The following is an 18,266-nucleotide window of genomic DNA, read 5'->3' on the forward strand; positions in this document are numbered from 1 at the left end:
CCCAAGGAATGGAGCTGGTCTTCTATAGAATAAGATCTCTGAAATTGTAAGCCCTCAAATAAAATTTTCTTCTACAATTATTCTGGTCTGGTTGTTTAATCACAACAGTGAAAAAGCAGGCTTAAACAACTGGTAATTGAACTGGAGGCCATTTGTATCACATTTTTGGTTGAGATGTTGTCTGCATTTTTCTTATGTCCTCAAATTTTCTGTGAGACTGATCTTTTAAAAGTGATGGATTTAGTAATCTGTCAAAAGAAATCCTAGGCAGCATAGGATTCAGGTGGTAGCATGAATCCTATGCTGGCAGCTTTTAGTTAAGTTTCTTGTGATATTCAGGAGGAGAAAGTGGAGCAGAAACACTTGAAAAACTTGAACTTGAAAGGCAGGAGTAAAACTGGGGCTCAGGAAGTTGCAAATGTTAAAAAAATTACTGCCACTTAGAGAAATGCTAGACTTTGCTCAGAGACTAAGAAAGATGGTTGGAGGGCAACTGAAGAATTGGCAAGATAATATCCATCTCAGACTCAAGGAAAAAAAGGCAAATATTCTCTTTAGACTAAAGAGCAGTGGAGCATCCAACTTGCACAAGGGAGCCTAGGAAGTTCTTTAAACATGTTCATACATGGAGGAAGTCATGGTTCCTGCAGAAATGATGGCAGAACTTGGCACCAACTACGCGGTGCTGGTTCTGCATAAATGCAGGGATGATAGTTTTAGAGGGTCACAGAGGCTTCCACCAAGATTTCAAAGGAAGGCCTGGTAGTCCAGGCAAAGTGCAGGAGGGTCAGAGTCCCAGCAGGCAGACCCTGATAAAGTAATACATGGAGATCTAAGGAGAAACCCAAAGCTGCAGTGGAGCCCCCCATGGTTAAGAAATGCCAGTATTATGGGATGTTCGCTGAGAAAAACTGCAGGAATTGAGTGGAGACAAGCCAACAGGGTGTCCCTGTAGGCATCAGCCAGCAAAGCTACAGGAGTGGAGCAACAGAAGAATTTTGGAGAGAATATCATAATGTCTTGTTTTCCAGGTACAGACAGAGAACTACAAGAACTTGTTTTCCCAGCTGGATTTCTGACTTGGTTTGGTCCCATTCCTTCTTTATTTGACTGTAACTTTCTATATGCTTACAATGTATGCTTACATATTTCATACTTGTAAATTGCTTTTGATTTTTATAGGAGCTTATGATGTGAATTTGCTTTGAGTCTCAGAATAAGAATTTGGAGTTGAACTTTTGGGAAATTATGGACCTGAGAATATGGGAACTCATAGAAATGGACTAAATGTATTTGACATTATGAAATGCTCATGGGCTTTGGGGGCTAGGGGAGAAATGTTATAGTTTAGATATTAGGTAATCCTGAAAAGCTCATGTGTGAGACCAGCAAGAACATTCAGAGGAGAAATGACTGGGTTATGAGAGCCTTAACCCAATCAATTAATTCCCTAATAGGAATTAACTGGGTGTTATCTGAAGATATTATCACATGGGTGGAGATGTTGGTCACTGGGGCATGTCTTTGAAGAATATGTTTTGTATCTGGTGAGTGGAATTTCTCTCTGCTTTCTGATCATGTCCTAAGCCACTTTCCTCCACCACACTCTTCTGACATGATGTTCTGCCTCACTTCAAGCCCAAGGAATGGAGACAGTTATCAATGCATGGAGATCTCTGAAACTATAAGCATTCCAATAAACTTTTCCTCCTCTAAAATTGTTCTTGTCAGTCTGTTAATCACAGCAGCAAAAAAACCAGGCTATCAATGCTGTTATTAACTGAAATTTTGGTTGCAAAAGAAAAGAAAGACAATAAGCCCTTCCCACTCATAGTGTGAAGTCTGAAACACATTCTAATTTTGTGGTAATTACTATTGTCACTAAAAAAGTGACCAAATAAATAAATGGGCAAAACATCTCAAGAATTATTTCTCAAAAGAAATACTACAAATATCCAAGAAATATATGAGAAAAAAGTTGAACATCCTTGGCAAGCAGAGAAATGCAAATCAAAAGGTACACTGGGGGTTGGGGATGTGGCTCAAGCGGTAGCTTGCTTGCCTGGCAAGCGTGCAGCCCAGGTTCGATCCTCAGCACCACATACAAACAAAGATGAAAACTAAAAAATAAATATTAAAAAAATTCTCTCTCTCTCTCTCTCTCTCTCTCTTTTAAAAAAAGGTACACTGGTATTTCACCTCACTCCATTTAGAATGTTAATCATCAAGAATACAAATAACAATAATTGCTGGGAGGACAGAAGAAAGAGAGATACTTATACAGTGTCTGTGAGACTTCAAAAATTATATAACCACTTGGGAAAGCCGGATGGATATTCCTCAAGAGACTATGAACAGTGCTATTATCAACACTGATATGCATGTATCACTATAGTATATCAATTTTAGTTTTGGGGGATAAATAATAGGCAGTGGGAAAGCTGGGTTATATAGTTCCAAATTCAAGCCTTCTGAGAATAATCTTGGCCAGATAGTCTAATCATAGTTACAAACTTATGACCCCAAAACAAATGGAATTTTAATGTACTGTATGTAGTTTGGCAACAATATGTCTTGAAGTAGGAGGAAAGTGGTCCACAAATGATTCACTTAATTATTCTATTAGATTATAATTTTATTTATATTGTGAAAGAGAAAAGAAAGACAATAAGCCCTTCCCACTCATAGTGTGAAGTCTGAAACACAATCTAAAGGACCAGAAGCTGGTGAATTGGTTTTTCCCTTTTCGACCTGTCAAGGTACCCTTTCAGTTCAGGGGTCACTTGTGCAGCAGGGCAATTTCTTTAAGGCAATATCCTATAAGGGAAAATATTCAAGGGCAACCTAATGGCTATATATGGTCAAGCCCATTTACTTCTTTGGATATGTTCATCTGGAGAAACAACAGCCCCTCCTATTGAGAAGATTCTGTGCTTCTAACTGAGCTTTTGTGCCATATTTTTATCATTTACCACCCCATATGGGAAGACTTCCATATTATGATGAATATCAGGTGCACAGAGGAAGAAAGAGGATGGTCACTGTAATGGTTAGAGTTTGAAATGTTCCTCAAAAGCTCATGTGTTGAAGGCTTACTCCCACTGTAGCAATATGAAGAGGTGAGTGTGAGTTTTTAGGAGATGAACAGATCATGAGGGCCTGGACCACAATAGCTGAAGACTACTAGAATGACAGGAAATGTACGCTGGCGGGGCATGGTTGAAAAAGGATCACTGGAGGTGTGCCCTTAGGACTAGAATTATGTCTTGTCTCTTGGTCTTTCCCAGTGGTGTGTATACCCTCTCTCTCCCACACTTCCTCTCATCCTTCCTCCTTTCTCTCTGATTACTGGCTGCCATTAATTGAGCATCTTTCCTCTGTCACATCTTTCTACCATGATATGCTGCCTCACCTCAGGCTCAGAGCAATGGAGACAAATGAGATTGGACTAATATCTCCCAAATAATGAGCCAACTAAACCTCCTTCATTAAGGAGGTCTCATCAGCTCTTTGTTACAGCAATGAAAACAAAATTGTTAACGGAGAATCAGGGTTGTTCCTGTAATTATACCTGACCATGTGATTCAAAAGACTTCGACACTGGTTTGTGGAATAAGTTTGTATAGGATTAGAGATGCAGGATAGAGAAGCCTTAAAATGTTGTAAACTAAGCTTAATAGGCATTGCTAGTAAAAGCTTAGAAGACCAGAATTCAGATATAAATGTGGGCAATAATAACTGAACTTAATAAATTTCTGTTGGAAAAGACAACTCTACTGGAAATTAGAAGGGAGGCCATTCTTATTTGTTCTGGCAAAGAATTTTATAGTTTGTCAATGCCCTAAGACTATGTGTGAGGCAGAATTTAAAGGTGATAGATTAATTAAACTAGTGGAGGAAATTTTAGGGCACAACAGCATTTAGACAGTGGCATGAGGATTACTGGTGACTTTTAGCGAGGTTTACTAAGATACTCAGGATCAAAGAGCAGAGAATAAAGATTTGAAAATTTGCAATTGGGCCAGAAAAGGAAAATGTTAAAAGTTAGGGCTAACGAGGGTGAATAGATTAGCACAATTAAAAAGAGCCCAATATTTTGCAAGGACAAGAGAAAAGATGCCTTGAAGGGCATCTCTGGCCAGTCCCTGCTATCCCACCTATCACACACTCGGGGTGTAACACTTGCAAATACTTTGACAGACTTTGCTTTAAGAAGAGAAAAATGGATGAATTGCTCACATAGGGACACTTAAGAACTTGTTTCCCAGGATTTGTTTCACAATGCTCAGCTTCACTCAGAGGCCACTGCAGTCATGGACCAAAGGGGCCTAACTACTACTCCTGCTGATGATAGACTTTGGCTTTGTCCATGTGCAGCTGTTTTTCAGAAATGTAGGATGCTAGAGTTATGAGGTGTTGGGTTAAACACTAATCAGTGCCTAGGAAAGCTTGTAGTGATATAAAAAGGATTCTAAACAATGTAATATTGAAGAAAGTAGCAAAGGGTTTGCTAGTCACTTCACTTATCTCCAATATTTAGGTAAGTATCATAGCAGAGAAATTTTTTTTTTTTTATTTTTATTTTTTTTATTGTTGGTTGTTCAAAACATTACATAGTTCTTGATATATCATCTTTCACACTTTGCTTCAAGTGAGTTATGAACTCCCATTTTTAGCCCATATACAGATTGCAGAATCACATCAATTACACATCCATTGATTTACATATTGCCATACTAGTGTCTGTTGTGTTCTGCTGCCTTTCCTATCCTCTACTATCCCCCCTCCTCCCTCCCCTCCCCTCCCCACCCTTCTTCTCTCTCTACCCCCCCTATTGACCTTCATTTCTCCCCCTTGTATTATTTTTCCCTTTCCCCTCATTCCCTCTTGTATGTTCTTTTGTATAACCCTGAGGGTCTCCTTCCATTTCCATGCAATTTCCCTTTATAGCAGAGAAATTTTGGTTGCAAAGAATGCACCAATAGAACATCTGAAAAAATTCACTTGCCCAGTGAGTATATAACTTTTCACACACATACACACACACATACATACATATACTCCCGCTTGTAGATGTGATGAAGACCTCTACTATATCCTGAACTATTACTGCCTAGGAATGTAGGAGAATAAGAAAATGTCCAAAAGCTCTTCAGTGAATCCTCCAAGTTCTTTCTTTAGAATCAATACACAGTATGCTGGGCCATTTGCAGGGCTAGGGCTAAGAAACTGGCATAGCTGGCAGGGTCCTAAAGAGGAATATGTTGAGTTGACTCCAGAGTTGGAAAAGGACACAGGATCTGTGGAAGAAATCCCAGGCTGGCCACTAGCCTCATCGAGGTTTCAGGCTGTTCCCTATTGAAGAGGTGGGGACCACTGGGTAAGTATGGGGATGTCCTGAAAATACCAGAGGGATTGCTGAGAGTATTGGAAACACATCCAAAGTAGTCATGAGAAAGCAAACAAGGACAAAAAATGCCACCATAGCTGTAGCATAGCCCTTATTGTGGTACTGAAGTTAGGCACAGACCAGGAGTTAGCCACCCAAGCTCAGTTCCGCAGAATACTAGAAGAGTTAAAACTAGAAAGAGAAGCCCATTTAGCACAGGGTGACACAAAGATATGCTGTTGCAGTGCTTAGAACTTGCAGATGAGCATCTTCAGGTCATAGCATGCTCCTCTGCTAAATTTCATGGACACTATGGGTTCAAAGTCTGTGCTAAGGTATAGGTAACTAGCAAAAACTGGGATCCTCAGATGTGGGACCCACTCAGGGAGTCCACTATTTCCAGTGATTCATAAGTTGAGATTGATGATAAAGATATAATGGAAGACATACTGGTAATGGTCCAAAAGTTATTAAAGACTCAGCAGAAGCAGATTGAGGGGGCTGATCCAGGTCTGCTCTCTGCTCCAGAGAGATATTTACATATGACCATGAAATTGTATGTCCCTGGAGAACTGGTTGAATTGGGGTCCAAGTTCAGGCATAAAACAAAAGAAAGCATAATAGCATTGCAACTGTGCCTGTGCGACAATGGACCAGATGGAATAATGCTGAATGGTATACAATTGACTAAAGTGGTTTAAGTAACAGCTCACCCTGCTTCTTGTCAGTGACTACTGTCTACCGCCACAGGTATAAAAATATGGGGTTACTACTGCTTCAAATATGAGGTCTCCCCAAAAGTTCACATGTAAAAAAAATATTTCAGAGTGAAAATTACTAATTTATGAGACGTATGACCTCTGATATGGATTAATTTGGCAGCAAACTCTAGGCAGACAGGATGTGAGTGCAGGAAACTGGTCACTGAGGGTAAACCTTGGGAGCATACATTTTGTCCCTGGTGCAAGGAGCTTTCTCTCTCTGCTTCCATATTGCCATGTTCTGAGCTGCTTCCCTCTGACATGCCCTTTAGCCATGGGACTCACCTTGGGGCTAGAGCTATGGAGTTAGCTGACCATGGACTGAAAATCTGAAAACATGAGTCAAAATAAACTTTTCCTCTTTTACACTTTTCACAGTAGCAAAATTTAACTAAAACTACTAGCTGGGCTGCTTGTTGCCACTCACAATACATGAGTAAATTTAGGTGAAATTCCTACATGTAATGATACCTGGGCATCTGTGGAAAGAGTGAATAGCGATTTTTAGAAACAAGACATGAAATATGCTATTTCTGTGCAGCCTTGCCCAGGACTGGACAGTACAACTTTTACTGCTGGGATGAAGGACACATTCATTCATGTATTGATACATTCATCCATGTAGACTGTTAAAGGAAGTCTGTTTCATGTTTGGGCAGTTTCAGCCACGAAGCAACTGTTAGAGGTTGACAAGCCCACATTGAGGAAACTCATTACCATTTATGTACCCATCATGTACTAACTATGCTAGATCAGAAAAGAAGCTATCACATAATACTGGAAGGACAGGAAGTTATCACACCATCCTCATGGACTAACCCAATTTAAAGACACACACTTTGTATATCCAGTAACACAGGGATGCCACAACATGATTGTCAGGAAGGTATTATTTAAGCAGCCATATTTGGTGAATGAGTTTTTGGAAAACCCAGACAGAGTTATGATATGATGTGATATGATATGATATGATATGATATGATGAAATCATCACACAGGACGAAACAAGATCCACCAAGAGCCATTGACTATTCAGACAGGAAAAAGATCAAAAGGGACTTCTCCTTCCAAACTGTAGATAATCTGAAGCTGATATTTAAGAGAAACAGAGTCCACAGAAAATATGCAAAATTCTACCAAAATAATAGGGATCACTGGGATAGGAAGAGTTTTAATTGCCTTTGTATTCTTAGGGAAGGGGAGCATGGGAGGAATAGATGAACTCTAGATAGGGCAGAGGGGTGGGAGGGGAAAGGAGGGGGCAGGGGTTAGCAAAGATGGTGGAATGTGATGGACATCATTATCCAAAGTACATGTATGAAGACACAAATTGGTGTGAACATACTTTAAATACAACCAGATATATGAAAAATTGTGCTGTATATGTGTAATAAGAATTGCAATGTATTCCGCTGTCATTTATTTTTTAAAAAATCAATTAAAAAACTAAATACTAAGTAATACTATTACTAACTCTCACCACAACTTGAATTTAACTGATTAATCCATAAAGAACACTTCTCAGAAAACCAGGCCATGGGAAAAAATTACTCCTTTCACATGACCCTTATCCCAGATGTAGTCCCTAAACAAACCTAAGTTAAAGGAATCAAGGATAAAGTATTTGAAAGTGTTACCTAACAATTTGAAAGTGTTACCTAACAATCACAGATACAAGGATGGACATTTCTGGATTTGGGATAAATATCTATGCTTTATGCCAATTTCAGGCCCACTGAGTCAAAACTGTTCCACTCTGTTCAGAAAAGAAATCAATCATATGACCAACGGCCAAGTGTCAAATACTTTCTGGGATGAATTTCAGAACAAACTTGCCACCACATTACAATTTTATAAGAAAATGACTGGTTTGCAACATGCTGGACATGAAGACTAGGAAATGCCGGGCACCAAATGGAACTGAATGGTCACATGGCACCAACCTGTGGCTATGGTTTCCCCAAGATGCTTGAAGATGGACTATGGTGTATCAGTGGGTGAAGGGATAATAAAGATATTAAGTCGACTTGCTAATTATGCAAATCTTTGCCACAAGTGGGTTTTCATCTATATTTTCTGGTATGATCACCTATCATGGATCTCTGATTCCCTAATATCAAAAAGCATTAGACATTCTCATGGGAACCCAAGGGGGAACTTGTACTATCATAAAAGCTACATGTATATCCCTGAAAGTCCAGGAAATGACTTTCTGAATCTACAAAAGCAGTCCAGGAGGAGGCCATGATTGATGATTCAGGACTCAAACTAAATGCATGGTTATCATCTTGACTGGGTGACTACATGCTGGCAAAATTTAGTCATGTTTCTAATAGGTCTTATACGCATAGGATTATTCTTATCCTATGGGATTTATTTTTGCTGAGGAATAATGTCTTTATTACAAGACCCAATGAAATTACACTAGAATGAAAAAATAAAAAAAAATAAGTGGAAATTACACAAATTCATTATGATAAAATAACCAATTTTAAATACTATGTTAATCATGAAGAAGATTCTGCTGGGCATGGTGGTGCACACCTTTAATCCCAGGGTCTTAGGAAGCTAAGGGCAGAGGATCAAAAGTTCAAAGCCAGTATCAGCACTTTAGGGAAATCATGAGCAACTTAATGAGATTCTGTCTCAAAATAAAAAAAAAAAAATTAAAAATGGGCTGGGGATTGGCTCAGTGATTAAGAGGTGCTGGGCTCAATCCCTGACACCAAAACAACAACAAAAAAAAAACTCTCAAATACTTTGAATTAAATGAATTCAATGACAATTAAAATGAAACTTTATCAAAAATTGTGGAATGCAAGAAAAGCAGAGCTTAGAGGAAAATGTATGAAACTGAATGCATGTCTCATAAAATATGAAAGATCTAAAAGCAATCATCTGAATTTTTACCTTGGATCCCAGAAAAAGATGAATAAACTAAAATCCAATATATGTAGAGAATGACATAATATTGCAAAGAATATAAAAGAAAGTAAACAATTTTCAAATGACTTAAAAACTTAATATTCTGCAGAATATGAATGTATCCAAAATTAGCAAGAAAAATACAGCACCCAAAAAAAATCAGTGCAAATAAGAGAATATTAATTCAGGGAAATTTCTTTTGCTTACTAAGGTGGCAAACAGTTAACTGTGAATAATCTTCCTAAAAGAAACTTAGGTAAATAGCTAGTGGTACATCCATAATGTAACAAAGTACATGCAATAAAAAATAAATTCAAAACAAATGCTGTCCTCTGAGACACAAGAGAGAATTATGAGGTTTCTGTGAGTATATCACAGAATATGGAAGAGGACATGAAGGCACAGGTGAATATGTATGTGTGTGTAATACTGAAATGTTTCCTCAAGACCTTCTCAGTGGTCCATATTACCTATTGCTAGAGCTTACCTGGCATGCCTGATCCAGTCCACCTGACCTTTGTCATTTACCTGTGATCCCTTCTCTTGGGTCAGTGGAAAAATTGCTGTACATGCAGAGTGGCACTTTTGTACTCTTTGTTTCTTCATTCCAGAGTAACATGGTGGTGAATGTAATAAGCTTTGGAAAAAAATTGGGTTCTATAAGTAACTTAGTAAAAGACAGTTATTCTGCACAAATATAATCAATTTTAAAAAAGAATGCTCAAAACTGATACATGCACATTTAAGGAAATTAATTGCAAGAAATGTTATTATTCATTATTAACTCAGTAATCATTAATCTTAATATTAACTAATTTTCACAGAGTGATGTAGAGTATTGAATAACCAACAGGAAAAAAACCCCGCCAAATTCACATATAACACAACATCATTTCTAGCTGGATCAGAGATCTAGACCTAAATTTTAAAACAATACAATACAGTATTTAGTATGTAATTTAGCAAAATATATGCATGACTTTGGGGTAGTGATAATTATTACACTAAAATTAAGAAGTAACCACATACAAGAACAATTATCAAACATACTCAATGTGAGTAAAGACCAGACACAGACTGAAGTAAACTCCTTTTCTTTCTTGTAGGGGTTTTGCTGACATTTAGAAGTACACAATTCAATAGAGTGACAGTTTTCTCTAATTGCAAGATGTTTCATTTGGATCAATTGAAAAATGCATTTTATTCAAAATGAAAGAGTAAAACTTTTTGAACTGACAAATAACTTTTATAATTTTGATTTTTTTTTTACAATATTGGGAATTAAGGGCTGGAGAATGGCTCAGTAGTAAAGTAGTTGCCTAGCATGTATGAGACCCTGAATTCAATCCCAGCACCTTCAAAACAAAAAACAAAACAAAAACTCAGGGTGCTCTCCCACTGAAATATATTCCAAGTCTTGTTTCTTTCCAGTCTATAGAAACCACTTCTGCAAGGTTTGATGTTACAGTATAATCAGAAGTTGACAAGGTGTGTGTGTGTGTGTGTGTGTGTGCATGTGCGTGTGTGTGCGTGTGCGTGTGTGTGTAGCAATTAGATAAAGATGATTTATAATTTATTTTTTTAAAAAAAGAAGTTTCAGCCCTAATTCATGTGTGTGCACAAAGCACAATCACAATATGTGACATGCATTCTAGCCAACAGTGTTTCTATATTGTCGATTTCAAGATATCTATATTGGAAATATCTATATTAGAAAGAATTTGAAGTGTACCTGGTAGGATTGATGGAATACTTCACTTTCTCTGTGACTGACCATTTCTCATGATTCTAGGCTTTATGATGTCTCATCTGCCATATTATCAACTACTGAGAAAATATTCTAAAATATAATTTCATGTAAGTTGATCAACTCTATTTACCTTTCATCTGGGAATAAAGACAGAGTTATTAGTGAATTACTAGAATTTCCTATTTAAATATAGTGAATGCTAATAATATTATGTTGTTTTTTCATCCATTTTGAATACATATCTAACTTGGTCATATCAGAAATTTATTTAGTCATCATGAAACAGATTATTGTTGTCTTCCCCCTCCACTAAGGAGTTTGGAGGAAAAAATGAACTACAAACTATTTCACATAAGAATAAAACAAATTTCTAGTATAAGCTTATAGTAATATAGATATTTATTTTATATCACTCCATACAACCACCTCATGGTGACCACTTCCTGGCGACATGTAGATGTTGTACTTTACTGGTCTGCTGGCTCCCATTCCCCACATGGATGATGAGAGATCCCAATGACCCCTTCTCATACACAGGGTGACTTCACATAAAATGTGCTTGCTTCCTGGAAATCACCAATTATGACTCTCCCTGAGAAACCTGCTCAGGAAATATCCTGCACCATATGAAGGCTATAGCTCACTGGTGTCTTCTGTTTCTCTCTTTTCTCACTGCTCCTCTGTTTTGGGGGTTATGTCTCACTTCTTGACATCTCACAAACTTTGTGGGACATGCTGTCTGTCCACTTCTCACTGAGATCTAGCAATGAATAATCTGTGTTGCCTCCTCTGTACTTCATGTTACCGACACCCTTAAAGTAACTGCTTTTCCAGGTAAGGCTCTCCTAGATAATGTCTATTTTGGTTAGGAATAAAGTGAACATTGATTATACCAAAGCCAAAAGCATATCTCTTATATAAATAAGATTCCTCTGTGAATGAACCTTGACACGGGTGAGACATTGTGGCATAAGGTCATCCAGCAGAATAAAGAAGCACACCATCATAAGGATTAGCTTTTATATCACTGTGATCAAAAGATGAGTCAAGAAAAACTAAAAGAATAAAGGTTTGTTTTGGCTAATGGCTTCAGAGGTTTAGTCCACAAATGGCTAACTCCATAGTTTGGGGCCCATGGTGAGGCAAAACATCAGGGTGAAAATGTGTGGCAGAAGAAAGCAGCCAGGACATCAGGACATGAAACAAGGAAGAAGAGAGAACAGGAGAGGGAGGGCAGAAGGTGGAGGGAGAGGGGAGAGAAACAAACAAACAGAGAGTGTTCCACTAACCTTGGATAAAAGGTGATGTCCCCCTCATCTAGCTCCTCCAGCCACACCCTACGTTCCTACAGTTACCATCCAGTTAATCCATCAGTAGATAGATACACTGATTAAAGCTCCCATAACGTGATCATTGTAGACCTCTTCTCCTCCACTAAGGAGCTTGGGAGGAAGAAATGAACTACAAACTATTTCATGTATGAATAAAACAAATTTCCAGTGTAAGCTTATAGTAATGTAAAATATAGAAAATACTTCAGAACATTAGGGCACTGACTTACACATGAGGTTTTAGGGGACACCTCGTATCTAAACTGCAACAACCATGAAAGGCACATTGTAAACACACAGAACCAAACTCAGACTAATTCAATCAGGCTAGGGTAGAGTTTATGGCCACTGGTGAGGAAACTAAAAACCAAATTAGAAATAAATATATCTCAACATTATTTAATGCAAATCTAACAAACTATGGTTCAAAAAATCATCCAGAAGAAATATAGAATTGACAAATTTAATTATAACAGGGTTTTCTAAAGGACTTGAAGGTAAGTGTTGTCTTTTGAATTCTTGAGAAATAAAATCTGATTGAAGAATATATTTTCTAATTGTGAAACTATTTATGCTCCCTGTTATTACTGACATTCGTCTGAGCTTCTCATTTCAAGTAAAAATTGCACTCTTAAGAAACAACAACAACCACAAAAAAAAAAAACAAGAAAAAAAATAAAACATTCCAGTGGGAATATCAGTGGGAAGCTGCAAGTACTTTGCCTGGCAATAACAAGAAATAGCGCTTTCTGAGTGTTGGGAAGATGGTAGAATTGAGCTAGCCAGCAAGTACTGAACTCCTCCCAACACAGAAAGGAGACAGCAAAGAAAAACCAGAATTGACACATGTATGACAAAGTAAATGCTCCAAGACTCTAAAGTTGAAAACCTGGAGAGAGTGGAAGAAGGTCAGGAGTAGAAAACAAACTCAGAGTTTTTTTTTAACACCAAACCAAAACCTGGGGTTGAGAAGAGTGGCAGGGAGAACAGAAGGAGAAAGAGAGAAAGGGGGAAGCAGAATATCTCTTAAGATCACCCACTAAAAAAGAGTTGAAAAGACAGAATTTAAACCATGATGCTAACAGCGCAAACAGCCTATATCCAAATTGTGAAAAGAAAACAGAGCCAGAGGTCTGCAGCCATCTAGTGGAATCCTCAGCAGACTATTTACCTGCTGCATCACATACAGCCAACATTCATCTTTTCAGTCCCAGACACCTGCCAATTAAACCTGAGAAAACTCCCCGGTTGAATCTAGTCAGAAAGAACTCCCAGAAGGACCACTACTATCCCCAAATCACCGAAACCCCCTCTCCTTTACCCTCACCACAAACAAAAAGAATAAATGGGCTGCTGGGGACATGTGCTGGGAACTGCACCTAGCCCAGCTCTGCAACTAAGACAAGGACAGAAAGTCCTGTGCAGTGTCTGTTTGCTCAACTCAGACAGAGACATCTATGAATCAGTTTGAGCCCTGAACAAAGGCAAGAAGATTAATCATGCCTGGACCATGGGGGAAGGGCACTGTGGGGAAACTAAGGACAGTCTCCATGATTATGGGGCCACACCAGAGGGAAGCTGCCTGAATATCCAGTAACGTGATTCTGCAATCTGTATACGGGGTAAAAATGGGAGTTAATAACCCACTTGAATCAAAGTGTGAAATATGATATATCAAGAACTATGTAATGTTTTGAACAACCAACAATAAAAATTAAAAAAAAAAGACTCCATGGAAAATTACCAGTGAACTCAGCCAGAAGGGGCTGCTCCCAGCCTTAACTGGTTTATAGCCTGACCTGCAATCACAATACACAAGTGAAAACACATTACTTGGTATTTGTGGGACTCTGCATCAGACTTAGTAAACAGAGGGAATCAACAGCCACCATTCACAACCTGGGGCAGTTGAAACTAGAGTTTAGGTAAACCATCTGAGATCCTCCATTATGGGACAACAGAGAGTGGCTTTGGCCAGGGAAATAGTTCTGTACCACAGAACAATAGTGAAAAACCCACAACCCGAATCCCTGCACTCACATATAGCCAACAAGATCTTGACTATCATGAAAAGAATCCTGTTAGAGAGGAGCAAATTAATGGTGACCCATAGCAATCACAGGGACATTCCACAGCCTGCATCCTGCACACAACAGAAAAAAGCAGCCACAACACTGCACCCTTTAAGCAATCAGCTGCAGGCCCTTGAGCTAACAAACCAGAAGCAGGTTCTTAGCAACTGGGAAGTTGGCTCTGATAACCCTGTAACTCAGGAGAGATCCACAAAGACTGATGGACATCTGCCAGATGTCCAAACCACAAGAAAAACCAAATGAAGATTCAATGACAATTTTCTTCTCCTTGGGATGGTTTACAAATGGAAAAGAATAGAGAAAAACAAAGACAAAAACCAACATAAATGCATTTATGTGAAACTAGACAAAGATCCTGAAAACATATGTTGGAGAGAATATAGCCTTTTTCACAAATGGTGCTGGGAAAACTGGAAATCCATACGTAGTAGAATGAAATTTAACCCCGATCTCTCAGCCTGTACAAAATTCAACTCAAAATAAATCTCCACATCATGTATAACCACAAATCTTGGAATGTAATTAGAATAAGATACACTGCATGTTTATATAGATGTGAAAATATAATCTATAGTCATGTATAACTAAACAGAAAAAAATTAAAAAGTGATTTAAAGATGTAGGAATTAGACCAGAAACCCTACATATACTAGAAAAAAAATCCAGGACCAATATTCTAAGAAGTCATCTCAGAAACTGACAATCAAATTAAACAGCTTCTTCACAGCAAAGGAAACAATTGAGAGTGTGAGGAGTAAGCCAACGAGATGGCATAAAATTTTTGCCACCTGCTCCATAGAGAGGTCACTGAATATTCAGAATATACACAACACTGAATTAACACCAAAAAAGCAAATGACAAATCAATAAATGGGGAGTAGAACTAAACATATACTTCTCAATTGAAGAAATATAAATGGCCAACAAATACATAAAATCCTGTTCAAAATCTTTACCAATTAGGGAAATACAAATCAAAACCAGATTGAGATTTCATCCCACTACAGTCAGAATGACAATTATCAAGAATATAAGTAACACTAAACATTGGCAAGGATGTGGGGAAAAAGGCATATTCATACATTATTGGTGGAACAGCACATTAGTGTAACCAATCTGGAATGCAGCATGGAGATTCCTCAAAAAACTAGGAATCAAACAACCATACAACCCTACTATTCTACTCCTTGAAACATATATCCAAACAATTTAAAATCAGCATACTACTATAATGGAGCCACATCAGTATTTACAGAAGCACTATTCACAATAGCCAAGCTATTGAGCCAACCTAAGTGCCCTTCAACAGAAGAATAGATTTTAAAAAGGTAGAACATATACACAATAGAGTATTACTCAGCCATAAAGAAGAATGACTTTATGGCATTTGGTGGTAAATGACTGGAACTGGAGTCTATATTGTTAAGTGAAATAAGCTAGTCCCGAAAGTTAAAAGTAGAATATTTCCTTTAATGTGAAGAAGTTAATCCAATATAAGGGGAGGGGGTAAAAAAGAATAGAAGAAAAATCAGTGGAATACTTAAACAGGTATAAAGGAGGGATGGGATAGGGAAAGATAGTGGAATGAATCTGACCTAGTTTTCCTATGTACATATATCAATATATCACAGGGAATCTCACTATCACGCATATCCATAAGACACTAATTGAAAAAGAAACAACTATAACTACATAGCAAAAAGATCAACAGAATAGAGGGAAGGGAATTCAGGGAAGGGTCAGGGGAAGGTAAGGAAGAGTACTAAGGACTGAAATAAAACAAATTAAAATAAATTATGATTTTCAAATAATGTCAAAATGAATATTATTGTTATGTATAACTTAGAAAAAAATAAAGAAAGAAAATAAATAGAGCTTTCAGAGATATTGAGACACAGGCACCTTTAAAAAAATTTACTGGGGAAGAAGAAAGTCCCTGAACTTCATGGTATTTTCCTGAAGCAGGTGCATGTGTGTTTGAATGATGGCTAATAAGATGCTATTCTTTTCTCTCCCTACTTGACAATTTATTGGTTTAACTTGGTTGTTCATGTCAGGATTTTCATGCATTCATTTTATTTTAATTAAATTTTGTCTTACAGAAAGTTTCAGAGACAGTATGAGAATTTCAACTCTTTCTACTGTTAATATCATGCTAATAATGTTAATCTGGGATACCTTATTATATTTAGCAGAACTTGTACTATTTATTTATTGCTATTTAAAACTGGCTTTTATCTTATTGCCTCAAAACCACACACATTACTCACAATTACTCAGGTTCAGGAATCCAGATATAGATGTTGGAGCACGTTAAATCTGGAGTTGGGAAAGATCCACTCTAAGCTTATGTGACTACTATTAGGATTCAACTCCTGCCCGACTGAGGTAATTTCACTGGAAAATACCAAAGCAGAATTCTCAAGAAAATACTAGGAAACAAAAAAAAAATATGAGCAACATATTAAAAAAATAGTACAAAATAACCAAGTTGTATTTATCTCAAAAATGAAATATTGGTTCAACACAAAAAAACAAAAAGTGAAACAGAATATATTAATAGAATAAAGAACAAAACCCTTAAGATCAGCTTTAATGATACAGAAAAAAACATTTCACAAATCTAAAACACATTCATAGTTAAAACACTTAAAAGCTTAGACATAAAAAAGAACATGTGTATATGTGTAATCCCAGTGGCTCAGGAGGCCAAGGCAGGAGGATTGTGAGCTCAAAGCCAGCCTCAGCAAAAGCAAGTTGCTAAGAAACTCAGTGAGACCCTGTCTCAAAACAAAAAAAAAAAAAAAAACAAGCCAAGCCTTGGGATGTGGTTCAGTGGACAAGTGCCCTGAGTTCAATCCCCAGTACCACCTACCCCCCAAAAAGAATGTTCTTCCCCTAAAAGACCAATCATGTAAAAAATAGCATTATGTGATATCATGAAAGTCTCTGTCATTTTCTCAAGATTAGAAACACAAGGATATTGTTGTAGTCAGAATTTTGTGTCACTGCAACTAAAAAACTCCTTTGTATCCCCACACTTTTTCCTTCCTAATTTATTTTTTATCTCATCTTCCCATTGAAATTAGTGCACTATCACTTATGCTTAATCTTTATAATCTATTCTATATTATTTCATACCCACATTTCTCCTTAGCCAATAGAATTGTAGAGACCATTAGTAATAATGTTTACAAAATGTTGATGTATGGTTTGCTCTTAAACTACCACTGCTACTGGTAGTACTTTCTCTTCTCAAAGAGGCACTGGGAGTTGAAATGAATACTTAGATTATGTTGATTAGATATGTAGAAGCTAAGAGATATCCCAACCCCAGGTTTATTATAAACCCAGAACTATTCACTAAAAATTCCTAAAATAACAGAGGAAGAGATTGCCATCCCAATATGTGCAAAAACAGAGGACCTCAAAAAATATGATGAGCTAGACATGGTGGTACATGCCTATAATCTCAGAAGCTCAGGAGGCTTAGACAGGAGGATCACAAGTTTTAGGCCAGACTCAGCAACTTAGTGAGGACCTAAGCAACTTAGTAAGACCCTGTCTCAAAACAAAACAAAAAAATTACAAAAGAGCTGGGATGTGGCTCAGTCATTGAGTGCACCCGGGTTCAATCTCTGGTACCACCCCACCTCACCAAAAAATTAAAAATAAAAAAGGAAAAATAATAAACAGGGCCAGTTATCTGTTACCTTCATGAGACTTACCTCACAGGTAAAGACGTACACAGAATGTAAGTTTAAGGAAGGCAAGCAGGAATAGTTATTCTTACTTCCAAAAAAGCAGGTTTTAAACTGAAATTAATCACAAGAAACAAATGATGTCACCACACATTGGTAAAAAAGAACACTTAAAGAAGTTATAAGAATAGTAAATATTTATGCTCTAAATGCCAGTGAGCCTAATTCCAAAATGCAAACACTTCTCAAAATATTGACTTGTAATATAATACACTAATATAATACTACTTGGAAATTTCAACAAAGCAAAACTGTC

At 37.4% G+C, this 18,266-nt stretch overlaps 1 long non-coding RNA gene across 1 annotated transcript in view; it reads right to left on the bottom strand.

Annotated features, from left to right (window-relative positions):
• LOC131423604 (uncharacterized) overlaps positions 1–18,266 on the bottom strand; it is a 49,104-nt gene that overhangs the window by 13,202 nt on the left and 17,636 nt on the right. The window contains exons 6-8 of the long non-coding RNA XR_009225348.1: positions 17,978–18,064; positions 16,520–16,646; positions 9,563–9,712 (exon numbers count right to left, since the gene is read on the bottom strand). This is a non-coding gene — a long non-coding RNA (uncharacterized LOC131423604). The remainder of the gene's footprint in view (positions 1–9,562; positions 9,713–16,519; positions 16,647–17,977; positions 18,065–18,266) is intronic.

The sequence above is a fragment of the Marmota monax genome, unplaced genomic scaffold, assembly GCF_021218885.2.
Source record: "Marmota monax isolate L192 unplaced genomic scaffold, Marmota_monax_Labrador192_F-V1.1 WCK01_AAM20220418_F8-fsc00179, whole genome shotgun sequence".
Classification (NCBI taxonomy): domain Eukaryota; kingdom Metazoa; phylum Chordata; class Mammalia; order Rodentia; family Sciuridae; genus Marmota; species Marmota monax.